Raw genomic sequence first — 16,009 nt, forward strand, 5'->3', positions numbered from 1 at the left:
CTGTATGCGCAGTGTGCACACTCTACATTACGGCCAAGCATGCCCCCTTAAAATAGTATCTGATTAACGCGCCACTGACTTTAGACTAGATTTTTCCTGGTCTGTGGCGGAACGGTTTTCTGAAACTGCAAAATAGCACTAGGGAACACTTGCGACGGAACACGCCTCCTCTTTTTACTGAACCGCCCCCGGGAGCGCAAGTTCATTCCCTAATTTACCGACGTGACTCTTTTGGGGTAAAAGTCCGCTGTGCGTCGGGTGCAAAATAGGAATGATACATGTGTCGGTGTACAAAGTAAATTGCGCTGGGTGCAAGATAGGGCCCAGTATGTGTGTTAACAAAGACTGTTGTCATGACAGCTTTTTTGAGTAGTGAGTAGTGAGCGTAGGGAAATACTGACACGTGACATGAGGGGGGAGTGTTTGTGAAAACGGATTAACCCCGCCCACTGGCAGGTGACGAGATTTAGATGGAGATTGTTTGAGGAAGCGAGAGGGAGACAGCCTCGAGCGAACGGACACGCTGCAGAAGCATACTGAGAAAAATACAGTTTTTTGAAGGAAAATACTGTTTTTCCCTCCATGAGCTGGGGCTGCCCATGCCTAGAGAGAGACAACGCTAAAACAGCTCAAGTGCGGCCTGTTCGCAACCGACAGTGGACACCGGAGCAAGCAGGCCGTCTTCAGAGGCGAAACCATGCAGTGTTCTGGGTGAGTCAGTTTGACACAGCACGAAACCCCTCCAGAAGTAGCAGGGATATGCATTCATTCAGACCAGTTTAGTCTCATTCTCACGTTGAACACAACACGTTGGGAGAGAAGACAGGGGGATTAATGTTGCCGGGTAGGCTAACTTTTGTTACTGTGTGTCTAATAAATAAGGTTAGCATAGCTGCCCGTAACACTGTCAAAATTAATAATTCAGCACATTAACTGATTATCAGAGTGCCTGGGCAGGCATGGAGCCAGCTCTGAAGAATGCAGGAAAAGAAGCTGTAATGGTTTTTCAGCACAGCACCACCATGACTGTGCAGGAGTAAAAAGGCTTGTCATTTTGTGTTCGACCCCAACAGCTTAAACACTAATCTAAAACTTGTTTGTTCATATGTTGTCTGATGGCCTTGCTGTGGAAGACTTAGGCTGACACTGATGCGCTGGATAAGTACTCTCTTAGTGCTCTGTAAACTTGTTTACCCATTTGCCATAGGATTGTCGCTTGCCACAACAATTTATTCCCCTCCATTTGCTGCAGTCTCATAACCTGATGCGCCAGATGGTTTGTTACACAGAACCATCTGAGAAGCCGTTATTGGAAACTGATGGAAAAGGGCCGGCACTTTCAAAAAAATACCTGGCAGGTGATTGGATAAGCCATCTGTTTATCACGTCTGCCATGGACCTTTTTCACAGCAGACATTTTGACTTGTCATAGTAGGAAAAGCACAGCTGAAATTGATCACCTATCTTATGGAAGAGCACAACTGTACCTACTTCTAAGATGTGGTTAGAGGATTTAACTAACACACTTCATTTAGAAAGGATAAGGTATACATTGAAAGACAGGCTCAACTTATTCAATAAAACATGGAAACCCCTTATATCATACCTCAAAACTACAATTCCAGTACAACAGTCTGCATCCTAGCACATGATATAATGACAATTATAATGGTATTAGAGTGAAGGCCTCTGTGAGGGAGGGTGGATGGGGTGGAGATACATAGGGAGGGGTTAGATGGGTAGATGGGGGGGATGGGATAATGTGGGGGATCGCGGTCAGCCTGGTAGTGTTCTTGCCACTGTTTTTGTATTATTGTTGTTACTTGTCTCTCGCTCTTTTTTTAAATTTTTTTATTTTTTTTTTTATTTATTTATTTATTTATTTTTTTTTATTTTTTTTTTTGCTTTGCCTTGCTTTAATGCTGCACCACTTCAAGTTTACTGTTTATTTGATTTATTGAATTACTTATAAAAAAATTCTTAGAATGTACAAGTGAATTGTATGTTAAATCGTATGCTTTAATAAAAAGACGTTTGAGTGAAATTGATCACCTTAATGATGGCTCAATTCCATCAAGTGTAATGTAAAGTGTCCCAGTAAATTATTTCAGTGAGTCAGCATGCACAATACCAGGGCCTCTCCTAAGTGGAACGCAGCCATCATTAATGGTTTTGAATACACCTGTGCTTTTCCTACTATGACATGTCAACATGTCTGCCGTGAAAAAGGTCTATTGTTGTTTTGAAAGAACTGTCGCGTCTGTCACACACACACACACACACACACACACACACATCTAAACCACGCCCATAGCTGCCAGTAGCTCCTTACCGAACGTGAGCTGGTAGTTCAGACACAAACGCATCACCTGAAGCCTGACAAGACGGAGTGTCGTGTGATATGCAATCTTGCGATTCTCGCGAAAAAGAAGGGGTCCCACACAGATGCAAGCTCAACAATGCATGTGCCCTACCAATTGTTGGCCTTTTATTTCAAGCATAAGCCATACAAGTAGTCATGTTGAGCAGACTAAGCTGCATGTATAACGAAATAAATGTCTTTTGATTAAAGTTATTTCGCAATTAATTAACTAAATGAATCTGATTGGACTTTGGCGGACTTTAAAAAGTGCATGTACAACCCTGATGTTATCTCGGAGTAGAAAATTCCAACTTGATATAGATGTTTGTCAAATGAGAAGAAAATGCTCCCAGTTATTGAGTCTGGGAAAATAATGCAGTGGCATTTCCCACCTGAGATATTTTCTCATACAGTTGGAGCAGACACCATGAAATAGCCTATAAATGTGTTGTCAAAACATGTACCAACATCCAATGACAGCTTGACTTGAGGTGTTGGCAAAATTTCTTGAGCATTGTTCTCCTGCTCTACCCTTCCTTATCTTCTTCCCCTTTTGTCTTGATTTCCTTTTCCCCTTTACTCTATGAAATGCTGACCTCTTCCTCTTTCCCTAACTTTTCCCCCAGATCTACTCATTTACATATACAGTACCTCAACCCTTTTGCTACTTTCCTGCTTATTCCCCGATTCAGTGGTTCATTATTGTCTTCACACCTCCTCCTCCATGCCTCTTGCTTATCCTCCAGCTCATCCTAATTCCCTCCTTCTTCTTTCCCCTTTCATTGCCCTCTCCTCCTCCTCATCACTCAGAGGAACAGCAGAGCTCTTCATCAAGCAGACGTCAGGCATCTGTCAGAGTCCAGGCCAGTCTCAGTGTGATTGATTTTTGGCCCACCTGCGTCTTTCGTAATGACCAACTGTCAGTTGTTTTACTGCCCGCATTGCATCCCCTCAGTATCACCTGTCACTGCAGCATCCAGAAGTCAAATCGTTCAGCTTAGACCTGCAGTACATTATCCAGCTTGTCTTCGGTTAAGATATAGGTATACCATAGAACCCGCTTGTCTTTCCTCCAGTCACTGAGGAGAAAGCCATCACTGATGGTTATTTTAAATAAACAAATCAATTACATTCTGACGGCAAACACAATATCTCTTTTATGCATACATTTTTTTCAATTATTCCCAGGCAATGACTTTTCTGAATGAAGCTAATAAATGTGGGTTTGGACTTGAAAGCACACCGCTGTGTTTTGATTTGGTCTAGTAGTGGCTTGTGAAACAGTTTGGAAGCTGAGGCAGCAGACTATTTTTACTAGAATGAAATGGTAACTCTGGAGAACTGCCACATACACAAGCAGGACATATTTTCTGTGTGGCAAGCCAATATCATTTCAAGTGGGGACTCAGCACATCCTATTGATTGGTTTGAATAGAAGGAATTTAAAATGTATCCCAAAACAATATCTTATAACAAATGAATGCCATCTTCATGTGTTATTTTCTTGAAAGAACGTGTTTTTCACAGAGACAAACATGTTACTTGTTCTGCTCTTTGATCAATATATTTCAATATAAGAGAGAGCAGCTTGCTTCCATTGTAACAAACTGATAAAAAAAAATCTCAAATATGTGAGGACATCAGTCCTGAGTTGATTGGGCGCTGAGGACATCAGTCCTGAGTTGATTTGGCACTGAAGCTGAACAAGACATTTCAATTTCACCTTTAGGGATAAAGTTCAATGGATTCTGTTGAAGGCAAAATATGTAACTTCGTCAACTGAACCCAGACCTCAGTGTGACTCCAAGACATCAGATGATAAAAACATGTCAGGAACACTTTCAAAAACTCCTTCATGTCCCGTGGCGACCTCCAGACGGGTGTATAAGATGAGCTTCAAACTGGAAGTGGAGTGAAAGCAGGGGCATATTGCTTCCCCTAGCTGCACTCACCTGGAAGCCAAGATTCTTTGATCACCTACAGAGGCCAGGTGCAACTTCCAGATCTGGAGCAAGGCAAACTTTCAAGATCTCACTCTCTCTTTCTCTACTTTCTGTCGCTGTTTCTTGTAATCTTTCCTTCACTCTTTTGCCCTTACTTCCTTACTCTCTCTCCTTTCCTTGCCTTCTTTCTCTCCATCTGCCTGGCAGGGACAACTGAGTGCCCATGGAGAGCAGGAATGCAGCAGAAGGCATCTTTGAAAGGGAGCTCTGGCTGCAAACCTTTCATCTAGTGCTATACCTGGCCAAGGCCGGCTGCAGGGTACCTCGGCTGTCAGAAGGCTTACACCAGAGGAGGGAGGAGGGATGAGACAAGTGGAGAGGAAGGGAAATGAAATGCAATCAGCGGGAAAGAGAAAAGGGCAAACAAAACAAATAAAACTAGCCTCTCTGGAATTAATAATCTATTCTTGCTTTTGCCAGGCTAAAAAAAAGGGAGTAAATGAAGATGAGTAAGAAACAGACATCAGAGGAAAATGATGGAGAGTAGAGAAGGGGGAAGCAGAAGTGGAGCAGAAAGATGAGAGACAGAGAGACCCTTGTGGCTCATAGAGGAGAGCCAATTTATAAAGCCCCTGCTAATGGGTCTTCCTCCTGCTTTCGCGTAAAATATGTCCAAAACAGAATCAGTCAATCATTGAAAGTGCTTAAGTTTGCTTTAATGTGGCATTCCTAGTTTATTGATCAATACGCATAAAGGAACAATAGGTAAAAGAGAGGGGCTTGATATGCTACAGACATCCACGACTGGATCATAAGACATGCTCAAACTGAGCAATTTTGAAAAATTTGAAAGGGCAGTAAACACTATTTCAAAGTGTTGTGAAATGAATGCTGTTCATTCAAAGTGTACACTCAGTGCTGCATGCGACATCACAACTTTGGCAGCGTGCCTGCATGCATTATCTCAGCATGCCACTGCTTGGCCAATTGCATCTGCTGCAGAGTGTGCCTCCTTGACAGGCAACAACTGAGTAATTGGAGGGTGTGTGATATGTCACGACAGGAGGCAGGCAGAAAGTTAATGTGAGTGTGTGCATTGTTGAGTGCATGTGTGTGTAAAATCATTCAGAAACCTCTCTAAAACAGGGTACATGCTTCTTTTGGTAAGGCAAATAATAACTCAAAAGCCTCCCATTGACAGCGGCTGTCTATAGCCGTGAAGGGCTGTGAGTTTGACAAATGGATTCTCTCATAGCCGTCTACCTGTGTAGGTTGTGCATGGGAAAATCAGGGAGGATCATGCAAGGCAGCTCTGTCCTTAGTCATTAATGGCACGTCTAGGAACACAGATGAGAATCATTACCGAGTCAGTCTGTGTTGTTATGGCTGACAAAATGTTGCTTACCTTAGACGTGGCCAGCCCTTTCAAATTGTCTGTATCAAACAACAGAACATTTGTCTTTTAAGTCGGCAGGTATTTAAACAGTAATCTGTTTTTGAGAGGCCACCATTAAACCAAACAATGCCGGTCAATAGGCAAAAGCCTGGCTTCAATTACTTTTAAATGAGCCTCAATCTAGCCATTTTATACTCCTTTTCTCCCTCTGTCCCTCCTCCCTTTTGTATCAAAGACAACCTTGATCAAGTTCATATTAAATATAAATGCTTCACATCAAAGACAAACAGTGTTACCATGGGAACCAAACCCCAAGTTCATAAGAAAAATAGATTGTTGTTATTAGGGGACCCCCTCCGATGGGATAAGTCAAAACATCAGTGCCACTTGGAAAGCTATAGAGCTGCATCTGAAAGCTGCATCATCTTAATAAATTGATCATCTATAATAAAGATGTTTAACTAATTTTTACAAAAAATAAAAATAAATAAATATATATATATATATATATATATATATATATATATATATATATATACAGTATATATATGTATATATATATATATTTTTTTTTTTTACATTAATTGTTTAAAAAGGTCTCTAAAATAGGAGAGTAAACATTACTGAGGAAAAGTCTAGCTACCAGGGCTATGCTAATGGTTTAATCCATTTCAAGCTACTTTTTACCATCACAGGAGTGTAAATAACTTCAATTGTTTACGTGCGAGAACTGCACAGCCACTCAACCTGTATATAATAAAGTCAACAAGCTTTTTCCACACAAACACAGAGAGCTTCGATAGTGTAGTACTCTTCCCCTGGAGGGGGTTATGTGCTGTAAGCTCTTGTTAGGAGGATATGCACCGGGAAAAGCCAGTCGAGCGGTCATAAAAGACAAGAGGCTGAGGAGGGGGAGCTGACGAGGCCCCAGACTCAGCTATACAGTCCAACAAGTGCATTATGTTTCCACTCAATGCCAGGCTCCATGCGAGGCAAGGTGGTAGCTTTACAAAGCACACCAGTTTAGACATGAATGAACGTATCTAATCCAGTCATTTAAGTCAGTGTGGCTCTCAGCAGGTTTTGGCGAATTACATGTGTGGGTTTGAATCCTAATCATGACCTTGGTCATATCCTCTCTCCACTTTTCTTTCCTCTACCTCAACTCACCCCACTAATTTATCATCATTTTACACATGCTTCCTATCTAATACACTTAATTTAAACATATGATGTAAAAAAAGAGGATAAGTCACCATCTAATGTTGCTCAGTCCCTCCAGAAAAATGCCATTATGCGATTGCATAATTCAATGCATAATCAGCCAAAGTCCGCATATTTATGCGGGGGCCGCATTTTTTCAAATACGCCGCACTTTCGCCGCATAAATTGCCGATTTCGGCGCAAAATATACGGGGTTTGCATAATTTCATAATCCCCGCATTTTCGTTGCAAAAAAGTCGCATATATCTTAGCAAAAAGTTGAAAAATGTTGCGTTTACTTCACACAAGAGCCCTGTTGCCATGGGAACGTTCGACGTGAACATCATCGAAAAGCTGCAAACCCCGCGATGAAGCCATGATGAAACCGCAGTTTTTGCAAGTTCCCGCAATTTCATCGCATAAAATTGCATAAATATCCCGCATATTCCATCGCATTTTTTAAGAAAACATGCCACATAATGAAGGATTTTTGCCCGCAACAATCACAAAAAACTCAGCATTTTTCTGGAAGGACTCGTTGTTATGGAAACAAAAAGTCTGCACGTTCATATATGGTCAAAATGAAGTTGAGGCAGCGCTTCTTCAACCAAAAAATAGAAGAGCAAATTGGTCCACAGGCTTCTACCACTTGGCTGGAATCGTAGATAGGTAGGTGCTGACAGAGATGTGAGTTGGGGTTGGAGAGGGAGAATCATCGGGAAGGATCCTGCAGAGTGGAGTTAAAAATAGAGCATGGAGTGGAGGAGGGGGAGGAAGAGGAGGGGGGAGGAGACGTACCTGTGGGCTTGGAGGCAGCCTAGTTAGCAATGAGCAGCACCACTGTGGACGACGCTGGGCTGGAGAGGGAGACAGAGAGAGATGGTGTGAGAAAGAGACACACAGAGAGGGAAGATAGAGACAAATGAGAGAAAAAGGATGAGGAAAAAGTGAGGTAAACACAAGACGACACATAATGAGCAGAAAGGGAGAGAAGGGGAGAGGTTGGTGGGAGGATAATGAGAAAACAAGTCAGATTAGCATGAAGCCCCATGTTTAAGTCAAATACAGACAATTATTTCACAGTAGGCTGTGGATGGCAACAATGACTAGCAATAGTCCACGACATACAGCATGCTGAACTTACAAATGTTTCCCAAACATACAAACATACACACACTGGATGCTCTATTGTAGGTGCTAGAGGTGGGGATTCCATAAATAATCCTTCAAGTTGAGCCTATATTAAAAAAAAAAAAAAAAAACACCATATGTACAGTAGTAACATATTATGTCATGTCATGTTGCCTACTATCTAAGATAGTCATTCATAAATAAGATACCCCTACTACTTTCTAGTTTTGCTCCAATTTAATTTAAAGGTCCCATGGCATTATAATGTCACTTTATTAGGTTTTTTAACATTAATGTGAGTTCCCCCAGCCTGCCTATGGTCCCCCAGTGGCTAGAAATGCAGAAATGGCGATAGATGTAAACCAAGCCCTGGGTATCCTGCTCTGCCTTTGAGAAAATGAAAGCTCAGATGTGCCGATCTGGAATCTCCTCCTTATGACGTCATACCTCCCCTTTCTCTGCTTTGCCGGCCCAGAGAATTTGGCCCGCCCATGAGAAAGAGAGAGACATCATAGCATTTAAAGCTACAGACACAGAAATGGCACATACTAAGGAAAGCTCATTGTGGGACTGGCTCTAGTGGCTGTAATTCTGCACCAAGGCTGAATTTTGGGAAAGAAACTTCAGATACAGTATTAGGGGACCACTAAGGCCTATATAAAAGCATCCAAAAAGCAAGATGAAAGAGTGATCCTGAAAAATGCAATGTCACAGCCCATCACTTCCTTGTCTGTACATTCTTTTTTCTTGTAGTCTTTCGTATTAATGTATCCTTTTTTTGTGTTCACTTAAGAGTCTACTTTGACTGTTAATCCAGGCTCTGGCAACACCTTCCATTTTCAAAAATAAAAGGAAATCATACACACACACTCAAACGCAGTAAACAAAAATCTTCTTCTACAGCCCTAAGAAGATTTGTTTACCACTTTGGCGTGTTACACTTTATAGAATGCCTCAGATTTTATATAAGGAATTACAGAAATTCAAGCAGGATCTGTCCTCAGAGTGGCTACAGGTAAATATCATACCTGCAGGCAGCCAAACAGAGGCAACAGGAGGCAGTCAACAGAAGAAGTCCCACCATGGACAATCAGGTCATTGTTTACTCCAGGGCCAGCAGGTGTGGTGTTACTTTTTTGTAAGAGTGAAATAATCTGAGAAAACAGAACACATGGCCCATCATTTGGGCAAAGTTATTGTTCCCAACCAGCTCAGGAGGGATTCCAGTGAGTCATCCACGACTGACAAGAGTTGGCAAGAGAGACTGTGCCGAGAAGCTGTGTTGAAAATACCTCAAGTATCATACCTGAATACTGGGGATTTTGTAGTATTTAGTAAAGACTAAGAACATGTTGCTATGCTTGAGCTTTTTGATGCTCCTGCATGTCAAATGTTTGTTGCTTTGACATCAGTTTGATCATGTGGAATGTTACACATGAAGACGATAAACACACAAAGAAATAGTTACCCGTCAGGTTTATTAAAATGTGTCTGCAAGTACTATTTACTCTTATTTATGACTCCCCATAATTTGAATTCTATGCTGAGTTTTGAATTGATTTCATGGTCTCTTGTGGCACTAAAATAATGATAAGAGTTACAAGCTATTCTTACAATAAACTAAATACATTTGTGTGATCACGCAATTCTTTTTATTTATTCTTTTCACTTTCTTTTTCTACTTTTCAATTAGGTTTATTTGCTGCAATCTGGATAATTAATTATGCTTCAAATCATGCTGTGAAAGCATTAATTCATTTTCAATACAGATCATTATTTAGCATATAAACTAATTCACATGAGGTGTGCTAACAAAAACATAGTTAATTATGGGCGACGTGGCTGCATGCTGCTCCTCCCGTCGTCCACCATTACTGTCTCTTAATCATTGGTGTGCATCAATGTGCCACAATTCACCATCATGATTGATTAATAAGGGAATAAGCAGAGAACAAGCCTGTCAATTGATGACAAAGAGGTTCAACAAGTTTTAATCTCCTCTGAATGCCAAGTAAATTGTCTCTTTATCACATACAAAAGAGATGAATAGAAAGAGAGAAAATACCTTTAAATGCATTCAAATATGCAGTTTGTACCAATTGGAAAAATTAGCGTTTTTCAATAGTTGATAGTAATAGGAATATGGGGGTCTGTATGTATGTACAATTAATGACTTTTCTTAATTTTTTTAATTTTGTTTCCAGTTCTAAAGTTGAGTTCTAAGCTTTAGATAAACATCATTCTGATAAATAGTTATCAGTGGCACTGTACTAATTCTTACTCGCTCTGGATGTTAGTGTCAGTTAATGTCTAATATCTAAATGTAAATGTGAGATTAGTGTCTATAACAGCACATATTACCCATCTGCTACTGCTATATTATGACAACTGAGAATGGTCTATTTAAGCTGTCATATCAATTAGCAGTTATAAACAGAAAACACAATCACCCAGTAATGCACAACAAATCTTACAGCCTTGCACAGATGACATGAATTAGAAGAATATAATATATGTTTCTACCTTGCAAACACTTTTAGTATACAGTACTTGGCGACAGCATTTAGAGTAGTTTTAGTTTTGTCTTTGAGAATTATGACTGTGCTTTTTTAATGACTAGGTTCCTTAAACGTTTAACCTCTTATAAGAAACCCATAAAATGGTTTGATGTCAAATAAAGCCCTGAAGTCAAGTGACATTCAACATTCAAGTTCAAAATATCCAAACTGATACTGGCAATCCAACCTTGAATTTTTAAGCGCATTTCTTTGTTTAGCAATGTATTTTTCATATTCCCTAGACACTGAAAGACAATGTGATGTTTCGCTGTACCAGCCTTTGTTAGTGGAATACTTTTCAACAAAAACTCAACAATAAAACTCAAGTTTTAGGGCATCATCATCACCTCCCTCAACAGACCAGAATGAAATCCAATCATTAAATAGATCTTAATAGGGGGAATGCCTGTGATAACTGACACGCCAAAATTTCCACTAAAGACCCTTTCACACATGCACTACAAATCTGAACTTATCTAAGCATTACTGGAGGAGCTGTATGTGAAAACCCAAATGTCCGAATCAGTTGGACCAGACATTAAACAGACTTTACCTGCCTGCTCCCTTGTGCAAAGTCTGTGTAATGTCCGATTGAGCCTGTGTGAATATAGCAGGTCACTGTCCAGAGAATTCACAACGAGTGAATGGGCATGTTGATGACATTTCTATCATGATGCTGGAGCAAAACCAGAAGAAAACAAACATCCGAGGGTGGAGAAAAACAAAAGACGGCAATGAAAATTAGAGATGACGAGATTCGGGCTGATCGTCAGACAAATTCAAAGAGAGGCAAGAGACTCGGTTGTTTATGACCAAATTACAAACCAGCTACATGACCCCTGTGTAATCCGTGTCATGTCCTGCCTCCTACATGCTCTAATCAGGAGCCACCCCTCACCCAAACCAAATGTATAAAACCAAGAGTTTTGCCAGTAACTGACAATGCGTCTTACACGGACAATATTTCCTGTTGTGTTTTACATGTGTGAAAAGGAAATTTCAGACAATGTCTGGACCTGATTCTCCCGACATTGTTCTGAGTTCATATGAAAAAAATGGCTAAATATATGTGGCGAGCCCACATGTACCAGTTTGATCAAAGATTGCCATCATTGCAATGTCAGAATTAGACCCAAGTTAAATGGGTTGATTCTGTGACATGATCAAAATATTTATGAGAAACTCTCTCTACTTTACAATCTATATGGTAATTTAAATATTACAAAGTAACTCCTGGAATGCATTACTGATTGATGACTTCCATCCATCTGCTGTTCATTCGGGCCCACATGTCCCTCTCCCTAACAACGGCTTCAGGCTCCTCAAGGCAGATGAGATAAATAATTCCTCCATCGTTTTCTGGGTCTACCCCAGGATCCTCTATCAGTTGGACGTGCCAGGAAAACCTCCAAAGGGCGCCCAGGAGGCATCCTGATCAGAAGGCCGAACCACTTCAACTGGAAGTTGGCTGCAAACTGCCCCAGTGCGTGCTAGAGGTCACATCTGATAAAGCAAACAGAACCACATCATCTGCAAAGAGCAGAGAAGTGATTCTGAGGTCCCCAAACCAGACACTCTCCTGCCCCTGGGTGCGCCTTGAGATCTTGTCCATGAAGATCTCAAAGTAAATTGGTAACAAAAAACAACCCTGGCAGAATGCAACACCCAATAACTTCTTGCCGAGGATACAGACACAGCTCACACTTATATAAGGACCCAATGGATCGTATACCCCGGAGCCCCATACTCCCACAGCACCCCCCCACAAGACACCCCCAAAACAAAACACAGACTGATGGATTGGTGACATCTAACAATGTAAAAAGTAAATGTATCCTTTATTCTTCACATTGTTTTTACAAAAGGAAACTCTTTACTCTGAGTGGAACATTTGGATCCTCTGAATAGAAACAGGTGTGGCAGTGAAAACCCGGGGTCAGCACATTCATACATCATTAGGTCTGGTGATGCCAAAGAGGTCCCTGTGACTTCATAGGAAAATACTGCGTGTAACTTGGAAACAGGTTGCCATCAACTTGTGAACAACATAACAACAAGGCTTTCTCACACGTTTATCTCTCCCTACTTCTACTTGCTTTTCTCTCCCTCTTTTACTTTAGTTTGAAGCTGCTACAAAACCGGTTTCCAACCCACAATTCTCTTCCTGTAGGAGTCAGAAAAGGAAGATAATCAGGAGGACACCCAGCGAAAAATATCCAACCTGTGAATATAAAAAACTACGATATTATTTCCCTCCCTCACAGGTCCTATATATACTCTGGTAAAAGACAGACTGTGATTTCACTTTGATGAGAGTACCCTGTACCGTCCAGACTTCACAGTTTGGCTTTTTGATACATTTGCTTCTTTCCCTGCTGAGAAAAACCTTAGAGACAGAAGTGGATGAATGTGATAATTGGGAGCGTATCATTAGACACAAAGTGAAGGGATTTATGGTGGTTAAAAGCTCAGATGTTAATAATTGAGGCGATAAAAATAATGTTTAATAATAATATATGTAATAATATTTTCTTCTACATCTTGTCAAGGTTATACTTGAAGTTCTCCAACTCCACTTGCAGTCTGGCAGTGGCACTGCTTCAAAAATAAAACTCTAAATTGGTGTCAGAAAATTTACGTTTTTTTTCACTTTAGCCGGTGATGATTGTGAGAAAAATAAAGTGAACCTTGTGTGAGCAACATGTGTTGAGCAGCAACAAGCCTTTGATGTGGATAAAAGGCATTTCTGACCACAATCTGGTATGGCAAACAGATAAGACGTTACCATAAAATTTCAAGAGCGTGTTTGTAAATGAGATCTCTCTGATCCTGATACTGTGTGTATGACAAAAACTTTCATCAAGTTAAGTCAGGTGTATTTATAGAGTCCATGTAGAAAGTATATATATTTAAGGACTAGTCAACAGACACTTTATAGCCCTGATTGTGTTTTTTTTTTTTTTAAATCATAACTTAATGAAAAATCAACTAAGCATTCTTTTTCTTCTCCAGTACTCACAACCACAATTTCCTGCTGGTGGCCACTGGGATCTGCCCAGTACAGCCACAGTCCTCTACTGTTGGTTACTCTGCAGCAGCACAAATTGCACAATGCACCATGACATTAGCTGTCTGACGTTTTCCAAACCACGATCTCCTAGCTGCTGTAGGGGCTAGAAGTGACCACTCTCTGGTCTACTTAATACTTGACAAATACCATTCAATATTCCACCAACACCCTATCTGTCTTGATCAAATTAAAATGACTCCGTTCTCGAGGTCATCACAAATCAACTATTAAAATGCCAAAAGGGAGTATCACGCACAGATAAATGTCAGTGGTGCAATGCACACAGGCTAATGAGTTTTGAACAGCGCTGACACAGTTTGGCTCAAATAAAAACACAAAGGACAAGAGTGATGACTAGTTCACTATATTCAATTATCTGGCATGAACAAAGGCTGTCGCTGTGCTCAGTCAACTCAACCTCCGGTGAGGCATCTTGCATTTTTGAGAGAGTAAATTAACTGTCAAGGCTTTGATGGAACAGAACTGACAAAAAGCTACAAACAGTATCAATATTCCTCAAGATAAGCACTTATGTGACTTTCTTTCTTTAGTTCACCACCAACTTTACATATGGTTGATATCAAATAATAATGCTGGTCACATTTTTGTTTTTGATGACACAATGTCAAAAGTTAGAAATAGTTTTGGTAAATAGAACTTTTTAAGTCTTAGGGCGAGCGCTTTATAAGGAAGGGCGTTGGTTACCTCTTCCAGAATTAGCACACACACGCACGCACGCGCACGCACACACACACAATTTTTGCTCATTATCAGCTACACCACAACACACAGGAGTCACTTTGTATTGCCAGGGAAACTCACACATCCTCGCTGCGTTTCCTGATATGACCTCACTCGCAGCAGAATACAAACATTGTACGTCAACCATCAGCATTTTTTCCCAGCGTGAGAAAAGCAGTAACAGGTCTTTTTTTTTAAACCACACACAACTTTTTTTTGTTTAATCGGGCATGTAACAAAAGGGCAGTGTGCATTGTTTACAAAAGTAATGACCAACACTATAATGGACTATTATGTATTTATTCATTCATAGAGGACACCAGCATTTGTTGATTTACTGCATTCTGTTACAGTTTTATGGAATTACAAACTACATGTTATATCTACAAATAGCAGGTGGAATTGTCCTTCATTTCCCGCTGGCATAAATAGATTATGACTGACATTAGGGTGGCCCCAATTTAATCACAGAACTTAATGTTTATTTTGTAGAGAAAATGCTTAAATTCAAGTACAAGACATCTCCTCCTGTCTTGTCTTGACACTAACAACGCTCTCATACATATTATCACGAGCAATGGTGCCTATATTAACGCAATGCAATGTTGTGAAGTGATTGTTGGGTGCTCATTCACACTGATGACTTACCTTTAAAGAGTGATTTACAAGCCCCTAGAGCCTAATTTTCTTTGGAACCGAAGATTACAAAATTATTACAAAAATATAAATAATATTTATATGTGTCTGAGCAGGCATGAAAAAAGATCTGTCTTATAGCTGTAGTAACACGCATTGCTGATGGTCAGCATCTCATCGTGTGCAATTTTGAAAATGTGGCACCGCACGTGAGTGAGCACATGGCAATTCAGTTTGACATTTGCATTAAATTACATAACAAGTTTAGCATTATGAAATTAATGAGATGGACTCAGTGATTTAATGAACTTGGACTGTGGTGTGCATTGTGGCTCCTAACCAAGCTCTCTGTAACGGGGTGCCAGCTACGGCCGGGTCTCAGTCCCTATGTAGACTGTTCAATAAGGCTGAACCTCTTACCTTAATGACTGTCGACTTTTTTCCTCAGTCGGATGCACTTTTAATTATCAGCTCCAAAGCTCTCTGTAGCATCTGTACTCAGAGGAGAGGGCTTGCCTTTTAACTAGGACCCTCCAACTTTACAGAGTTGGCTCAAAGTCAGGCTCAAAATCTGTTAGCATTGCTGTATTCAGCCACACAGCAGCAGAACTGCAGTAGCCCTTTCATAGTGTTGTCTTTTGCCTGGTTGCTACTCTCCTTCACAGCTGCTGAGCTGGTGTTTATTTTATTAGCAGCAAAGTGCCCTGACAAAGCCAACAACTATGACATATGACAAGTAATGACAGCCTTGATCTAAATTTGTCGAGAATAATTCCCATTTTAGGATTTTGTACACACAATATTAGTACTGATGAGAAAATCCTCTGCCATATATGTTATTCTGTCTTAGAGCAGTACAGAATGACTCTGAGGAGTCAGTTGGGAGAGCAGCTTCAACGCTAAATTGGATCTAAAATTATCTTACTGCGTAGGCATACTTCTGTACTGTACCTTTTTCAACAATCAGAT

The 16,009-nt window shown here is 40.5% G+C and overlaps 1 protein-coding gene across 2 annotated transcripts in view; it reads right to left on the reverse strand.

Moving 5' to 3' along the window:
- The window catches only part of mid2 (midline 2), a 164,686-nt gene that overhangs the window by 116,390 nt on the left and 32,287 nt on the right, over window positions 1–16,009 (reverse strand). The window contains exon 2 of one of the 2 annotated variants that reach the window (XM_031303292.2): window positions 7,703–7,761. The exons of the other annotated variant lie outside the window; for it this stretch is intronic. The gene's annotated coding sequence lies outside the window, so the exon portion shown is untranslated. The remainder of the gene's footprint in view (window positions 1–7,702; window positions 7,762–16,009) is intronic. 2 annotated transcript variants of the gene reach the window in all.

This window comes from Sander lucioperca, chromosome 1 (assembly GCF_008315115.2).
Source record: "Sander lucioperca isolate FBNREF2018 chromosome 1, SLUC_FBN_1.2, whole genome shotgun sequence".
Lineage (NCBI taxonomy): Eukaryota > Metazoa > Chordata > Actinopteri > Perciformes > Percidae > Sander > Sander lucioperca.